The sequence below is a fragment of the Somniosus microcephalus genome, chromosome 8 (genome assembly GCF_052327205.1).
Source record: "Somniosus microcephalus isolate GS21.2 chromosome 8, FLI_Smic_1.0, whole genome shotgun sequence".
In the NCBI taxonomy this organism is placed as follows: Eukaryota; Metazoa; Chordata; class Chondrichthyes; order Squaliformes; family Somniosidae; genus Somniosus; species Somniosus microcephalus.
This window is the reverse complement of record NC_140994.1, coordinates 18157255-18165017: the sequence shown is the minus strand read 5'-3', so window position 1 is coordinate 18165017 and position 7763 is coordinate 18157255. Positions and strand designations below refer to the sequence as shown.

Below are 7763 nucleotides of genomic sequence, written 5' to 3'. Positions count from 1 at the left end.
TCATTTATAATTTTAAAATACTTTTAAAAAGCAAAGTTTATTTTTAGCCCTGTAAAAAACTTCAAATATTTTTTTCAAAAAATTACATTTTTGTTTAAGATATTTAATTAATGTAATTTTAACTCATTTTAAAAACGTGGTTTTAAAAAAATGTATTTAATATTTTGATGTCTTTTTTCACTGATCCCCCATTCATACCCATTCATCCCCAGCCTACCTGTCAAAAGTATGAAGGTGGATTCCCTTCTCCCATTGGCTGGCTTGGCCCACATGATCCCAGGGACGCTTGCGAACCGCCTGCGCCCCTGGGATACGTGGGCCCTGCGCGCGCGCACCAGGGGAGGCCCAGGAGCGGAAGAGCCCGGACCTCGGGAGCCCTCAGGTAAGGGCGTAGATTTTTTCCCGATAGTCATAGAATCATAACGGCACAGAAGGAGGCCATTCGGCCCATCGAGTCCGTGCTGGCTCATCCGCACGCAGGAAGCCTCCTATCAGAAATTACGGGCCTATGTCTGTAGTTATGAGCGTACAGCTGCCCTCCTTACTGTCACATTTTAAAAAGAGTGTTATTTCTGCATGAACAAAATGCAATCCTACGCTGCATTAGCATCACTGCGCAGTGTCCCTTCCAATAATGCACACCTCTTAGTTTCAAAGAAACATATGATATTTATTTACTGATCGTCAACAATAATTAACATTTCATAATATGAAAAAATATATATAGTTCACTAGCAAATGTTTCTACATAAATACATCTGGGCAGCAGCTAGGACCACTCGTGCCCTGTAACAGGGATTGAATCCAAAAGTCTTCAAGTGAAAATACCATAGTTTGGATCTGATACGCGATCGATAAGATTTCACGGTTCCATTGTCGCGGCAAGCTGGTGTTGGCCGAATGTCTCCGCACTGCCAACGTTTGTACTTCTGTGGTACGATGCCGGGAGTCGACAGTAAGTAAATAGATCTTTCCAAGTGTCATGCAAGAGAAAGAAGAACTTCTACTGAAAGGAAAGCTTGAATCACAGCTGAAAGGTGCTTTTAGTGCCTGTGAGAGCTATTCACACAACAGCTAGATTTCTGTACAATACCAACAAACTCAAGGAAAGAGAAAGGGAAAAGTTAGTAAGTCTGGTATGTTTATATATTTTACATTCATCAAGTTGGCATGTGTGAAGCAGTCCTGTAATAATAGTACTAAAACCATTCAAAATTAGGTGAGAGTTAAACAGATTTGGTGGCATGAGGCCATAGCAGGGCAATGATGACTCAATGGGTCGGAATTGAGTGTAAAGTATATGACAGCAATAACATTATAATATGTTACAAAGCAATCAGCTCCAGATAATCACATACATGCTTCCAAGCACAGGTTCCAGGGCACCCTTCACATTTACTCAAAGACGTCGAAACCCAGCATCCCAGCAAAGGGTTCGCTTGGCAAGTAGATGGGCTTGTCGGAGTTCAGCTTGCATCCATCACAGGGTTAATTCAGTGCCGCGTCATCACTAGGAATTCAATAAAGCATAATACTGGCCCTGTGTGACATTTACATACTGTGATCAATTGAACCGTCATCAACACCTGGCTGTACCATGCCAGACTTTGTTCTTCCAAAGTTCGACTGCGCCAGGAGCGAGAGTTTTGAGTTGTATAAGGGCGAGGTGAATGACCTGCGATTACAGGTCCGTCACTGATGTCGGTGATAGCGCTGGGATCGATTTGAGGGGATTAGTTATGCATGTTACACAACATTAAAGCGTATTGCTTTAAGTGTAATTTTGCCTGTAGTAAGTTGATGCCAATATACTAAACATGCCTAGTGACAACATTGAACTGGGTAACAAATTCTACACCAATGTGTAGGAACTTGGGAACAGGAGTAGGCCATTCAGCCAGTCCCACCATTCAACGAGACCATGCCTGAACTGTACCTGGACTCTATTGCCTTCCTCTGCTCCATATCCCTTGATACCCCTAGTTACAGCAGTAACAATTATTTAGCTCATGGACCTTATTGCATTTAATGTTCAGTTGCCCTCTTATCCGCTCCATTTGTTTGATGTGCCTGATGGTGTGGTAAAGGCACTATTTAACTGCAAGCTCGATCTTTCTTTTAAATGTGGGTCCTACAGGTCAATCAAAATCACATTTCTGGCCTGTGAAGGCAGCGTAAGCATTGTGGCCAAGAGAAAACGACAGCCCTGGCACCGAGTGGCGATAAGAGCTGCGAGTCATTTTTGTCGCAGCCACTAGCAATGCTTCGCCTCCGGAGGCAGGGACCAAAGCCATCTCGCCAGGTGATGGTCCCTTCCTCTTCGCAAGGTGGCATTCCCTAGCTCTGGGAATAGCGCTGCAATATTAACAGGGTATTACCCTTTGACAGTAGCCAGGTGAAATTTGGCTCTGTGGGGTGCCGACATCGGCCAAGGGAATTTCACAAAACTCAGGACGTGGGATTTTCCTCGGAGCCCCTCCCGCTCCACCGCCGTAACTTCGGCGCAAGCACGGCGTAAATCCCGCTTACCCACGTGAAAGGGGTTCCGCTGCACTTCTGGCACAAATTGCAGCGGGAGCAGCGCCGAGGAAATTCCCGACCGTAAATGCTTAAAATCGTTCGTTTTCGGGACGTCAGCAGTGGGTTCTTTGACAGTGCACCACGACTGCGATCTTTAAAACGTGAACACGTTTGCCGTCCCTCACGCAGAACCTTTAATCTCCCCTGCCCGTTCTTTACTGATTACGATGTTTTAAGTAAAAGGTTAATTATAGCATTAACAGGGCGTAGACAGGAATTTATTGGGTAAATTCAGTAAAGCCTCGCGCCACTATAGAGACAGAACCGTAGTTTGGAAATTGGGCTTTTACGCTAGCAGGCCAATTGTCCAACTCACACTTCATCTTTCCATTCGCACTCTTTTAACGCAGTCCTTAGTCTTTTTTACTGACACAGAGAGGACATTTAAAAAGATTAGTTATGGGCCACACTGGCAAGGTCACATTTATTGCCCATCACTAGTTGCCCGGCTCAAATTGTTTTTTTACAACTGAATGGCTTGCTGGGCCACTTATAGAGGCAACCGTGTGATGTTGGACTGGGGTCACATGTAGGCCAGGCTGGGTAGGGGTGGCAGGTTCCCCTCCTTGAAGGACGCTGTGAACCATGTTGGGTTTTTACAACAACCCAGCAGCTTCCGGAGACAATTTTCCGTTCCAGCTCACAAACGCCCAAATTAACTTCAATTTAATTTCATCTCATGACCTCCAGGTTGTTAGTCCAGTGCCTTACCCACTACACTACCATACCCGCTAAATTAAATACCCCTTTGACCTCACAGAATCTGAAGAGTTAACGTTATACGGCCAAATGTGCAAACATGCACTACCAGTAGGGGAGAAGCTGGAAATAGCCAATTTTCAAAATACATGAATACCCTGTGGGCCACCAGATTGAATACTGACCATTACTGACCTTCTTCAATTTACAACTACTCCATTTAAAGGATTCATATTTACTGTATACTGCCGTATCCTTGTTGACATTGGCTAATGGAAATCGTATACAGTGCTGTAGTATGTGTCCTACTAAGGGTGTGGCGATTACTTCTGAGAATGAGGTAATATTGCATGTGTGGGGGGTGTTGGAGGTACAGTATTTTCTGGAGATTTTGAAATTGTTCTACCAATATTCACAAAAGGGTTCTAGATCAGGGGTGTCCAATCTATAGCCCATGGGCCATAAAGACCCACTCTCCCAGGCCATCGAAGCCCAAACACCTCATTTGTATGTGCACTCATATTTCTTATTCACTGGTTTGTTGAAGTGACTCCATCCCTCTCCCTAACATCTGTCTGAGACTGAATCACACTGTTCGCAACCTTGGTGTCATATTTGACCCTGAAATGATCTTCCGGCCACATATCCGCAGCATAACTAAGACCACCTATTTCCACCTCCGTAACATCGCCTGTCTCCGCCCTTGCCTCAGCTCATCCGTTGCTGAAACCCTCATCCATGCCTTTGTTACCTCTAGACTTGACTATTCCAACGCACTCCTGGCTGGCCTCCCACATTCCACCCTACGTAAACTTGAGGTCATCCAAAACTCGGCTGCCCGTGTCCTAACTCGCACCAAGTCCCGTTTGCCCATCTCCCCTGTGCTCACTGACCTACACTGGCTCCCGGTTAAGCAACGCCTCAATTTCAAAATTCTCATCCTTGTTTTCAAACCCCTCCATGGCCTCGCCCCTCCCTATCTCTGTAATCTCCTCCAGCCCCACAACCTCCCGAGATATCTGCGCTCCTCTAATTCTGCCCTCTGAGCACCCCTGATTATAATCGCTCAACCATTGGTGGCCGTGCCTTCTGTTGCCTGGGCCCTAAGCTCTGGAATTCCCTGCCTAAACCTCTCCGCCTCGCTACCTCTCTTTCCTCCTTTAAGACGCTCCTTAAAACCTACCTCTTTGACCAAGCTTTTGGTCACCTGTCCTAATTTCTCCTTATGTGGCTCGGTGTCAAATTTTTTGTCTTTTAATACTCCTGTGAAGCGCCTTGGGACGTTTTACTACGTTAAAGGTGCTATATAAATACAAGTTGTTGTTGTTCTTGTTGTTGTTGTTCTTGTTGTTGTTGAAAGGGCCGTTCTGAGCAGTGCTACCTCATGGGTGGACCAGTCCTAAATCAGAACATCGAGGCCTGTCAACATCAGCCGCTTAGGATATAATCGAATTAGCGGCAACCTAGTTAATCCGTAGACATGGACCGTTCCATGTTACCTGCCTAAGTGGCCCACAGAGTCAAAAGGATGGCCAGCCTTGCTCCACGTTGATGGGTTCTACCAGACGGAAGGGTAGACACTCTTCCAAACACTGAATACTTTCTTCAGACAAGCTTGGGCTCCACTTCTCTTCTTCTCATCTGAAAACAACAACGGGGAAGAATCATAAACAACCGTGTCGCCAACGGGGGCAGTCAACTGCTGCACTGTTCCAAAAAAAAGTAAAAAGATTAAAAAGCTGCAAGCTCTCTCTTTTTGGGGGCCTTTGTGGTTCAAGCTTGGTGCACGTCACAGGTGTTTTACCTTAGCAGAGGGGTCAAAAACCAGGGGGCACAGATTTAAAGTAATTGGTGGAAGGTTTAGAGGGGATTTGAGGGGAACTTTCTTCATCCAGAGGGTTGTGGGGGGTCTGGAACTCACTGCCTGAAAGGGTGGTAGAGGCAGGAAACCCTAACCACATTTAAAAAGTACTTGGATGTGCACTTGGGATGCTCCAACCTGCAGGGCTACGGACCAAGAGCTGGGAAGTGGGATTAGGCTGGATAGCTCTTTGTTGGCTGGCGCGGACACAATGGGCCGAAATGGCCTCCTTCCGTGCTGTAAACTTTCTACAATTCTACGAAAGTTCTTCTCAACGCAACGCCTCAGCTGACTGCACCCGTGGCATCCTGCGACCATCGCGCTGCACAGGTAACGCTAGGATCTCCAAATAATCCAATGCTTCAGCGCTTTACGACATTGCTCCCTTCCCATCCTGTGCCGAGTACGTCACAGCACTCCAACGTCATTTTCAAAATAAATACTGGAATCAACCTGAAATGCACAGACAAAATCCATCCACCCACTTCCCGAGCTTTTTGCGCGGTAAAAGCAGTGGCCCAGAATTCGCGGTCAGCGGCGAAGCGACGGGCGCTCGCCGTTGACCTCGAAGAAAGCTGCCCGCAAAGATCTCGCCATCTCCGCGGCGTCTACCTCAGCTCTCCCGATTTTAGTCTGAATCTGGCGCCAAATCAAGCCAATCTCCAGCGTCCAGCAACAGTGATGTCATCAACCAGGCCGAGCAGCCAATCACATTGAAGAATTCTCACAGACAGCAAACCAGGAAGTAAAATGCACAGATTCTAATTTACTTTTTATAAAATTTTACAGAGAGCAAAATAAAGATGGGGGGGGGGGGGGGGTCTGGGAATATTGTGTTGACGACCAGCAGAGGATTCGTATCCAGGCAGAGTGACCACTGGCTCAGTAGTTATAATCCTGCCTCTGAGTCAGAAGGGTTGGGTTCAAGATCCCACTCCAGATAGCTCTGGCAAGCGGAGACTGGAACGCCATCTCTGAATACTGGGTTGGCATCTAATGGGTGCGGGTGGCCGCCCTCCATCGTAAAGGGTAGGTGGGGCTCTTTAGCCTTGGTTGCAGCCCAGCTAGGAGATGGTACTCTCCAGATAAAAACCGCGAGGAAGGCAACGAGAAACCAGCTCAGCTACTCTTCCCTAGGAAGTGGCTCAAAAATCACGTGGGTGAGATTAGAGTTAAGACCTGCCCTAGGCCAGAACACAACAGACGGGTGGATAATGTGATAAAAGGCACACAAAGCAGGAAGGTGCCAGCTTTGATCCCTGTGCTGATTTCAGACAAAGCTTGGCAAGGCTTGAATCTGGGACCTGCTCAACAGATGTGTTTGTACTGTACCATCACTGAGGGGGATCCCAAGCACTGTTTGGATCTTGCACTGCTGGCTACAAGCCAAATGTTTTTTATATTTTTGACTTCAAGATGCAGGCAATTCTGGCAAGGCCGCATTTATTGCCCATCGTTGGTTGCCCTGAGAAGGTGGTGGTGGACCTTCTCCTGAAACCGCTGAAGCCCGTGTGGTGAGGGTGTTCCCACAGCGCTGTTAGGTAGGGAATTCCAGGATACCGACCCAGCGACGATGAAGGAACGGCGGTATATAGCTAAGTCAGGGTCGTGTGTGACTTTGAGGGGAAATTGGAAGTAATAGTGTTCCCACAACATTGCTGCTCTTGCCCCTGTTGACTATAGAGGTCGCATGGGAGGGAGGGTCTGCAGTGAAACCTGTAGATCGTGCATACTGCAGCCACAGTGTGCTGATGACGGAGGGGTGGACATTGAGTCCAATGGCAGACATAGAAGAAACATAGAAGATAGGAGCAGGAGTAGGCCATTTGGCCCCTCGAGCCTGCTCCGCCATTCAATGCGATCATGGCTGATCATCCAAATTCAGTACCCGGTCCCTGCTTTCTCCCCATACCCCTTGATCCCTTTAGCCTTAAAAAATATATCCAACTCCTTCTTTAATATATTTAATGAATTGCCGATCAAGCCAACCGCTCTGTCCTGTAAAACTGCCAGGCTCACTACGACCAGCATCCTGCTAAAAACGTCATCCCGACAGCCAGTCTTAGCGAGTCCTGACCGCTGTACGCTTGGCCTGTGGCCAGTTACGTACGAACTGTGTTTGGGTGGCATTAGCATGGTAGTCCCACGCAATATGAAAAGTGTCTTGTGACCCAGTACCGCACCACACTCACACTGCGTTTACCCAACAGGCCTTTCGGTCGTTTCACGCGCAGAAACAATTCGAAACGTACGGCACCCGCGGAACACGGTTTCCAATGTGGCGAACTAGCCAGGCGGTCATCAGATCAAAGCACGATTGTCCACTTCAAAAATATCGCTGACATTCTGCTTTTCATTACCCATTACCACTACTCTCTGAAACCTAATTGAACAATCGGATTATCTTACTTTTGAGAAAAACCCTTTCGCCAGCTTTGTAAGTTTAAGGCAAAGAGCAAATTATAATAACAACAGAAGACGCTGGGAAAAACTCAGTCGGCCAGGGCAGCATCGGTGGAGAGAGAAACAGAGTTAACGTTTCAGGTCGAAGACCCTTCGTCAGAACTGGAAACAAGCAGGAAAAGGAAAGCAAGTTTAGGGGCTGGGAAAAGGGGGAGGGGAT

General features: G+C 47.1%; 1 protein-coding gene across 1 annotated transcript in view; it reads right to left on the bottom strand.

The window, feature by feature from the left end:
* Positions 1 to 651: 651 nt before the first annotated feature.
* Positions 652 to 7763, bottom strand: part of sema4gb (sema domain, immunoglobulin domain (Ig), transmembrane domain (TM) and short cytoplasmic domain, (semaphorin) 4Gb) — a 222921-nt gene continuing 215809 nt past the window's right edge. Inside the window, exon 16 of the transcript XR_015079180.1 lies at positions 652 to 4920. The gene's annotated coding sequence lies outside the window, so the exon portion shown is untranslated. The remainder of the gene's footprint in view (positions 4921 to 7763) is intronic.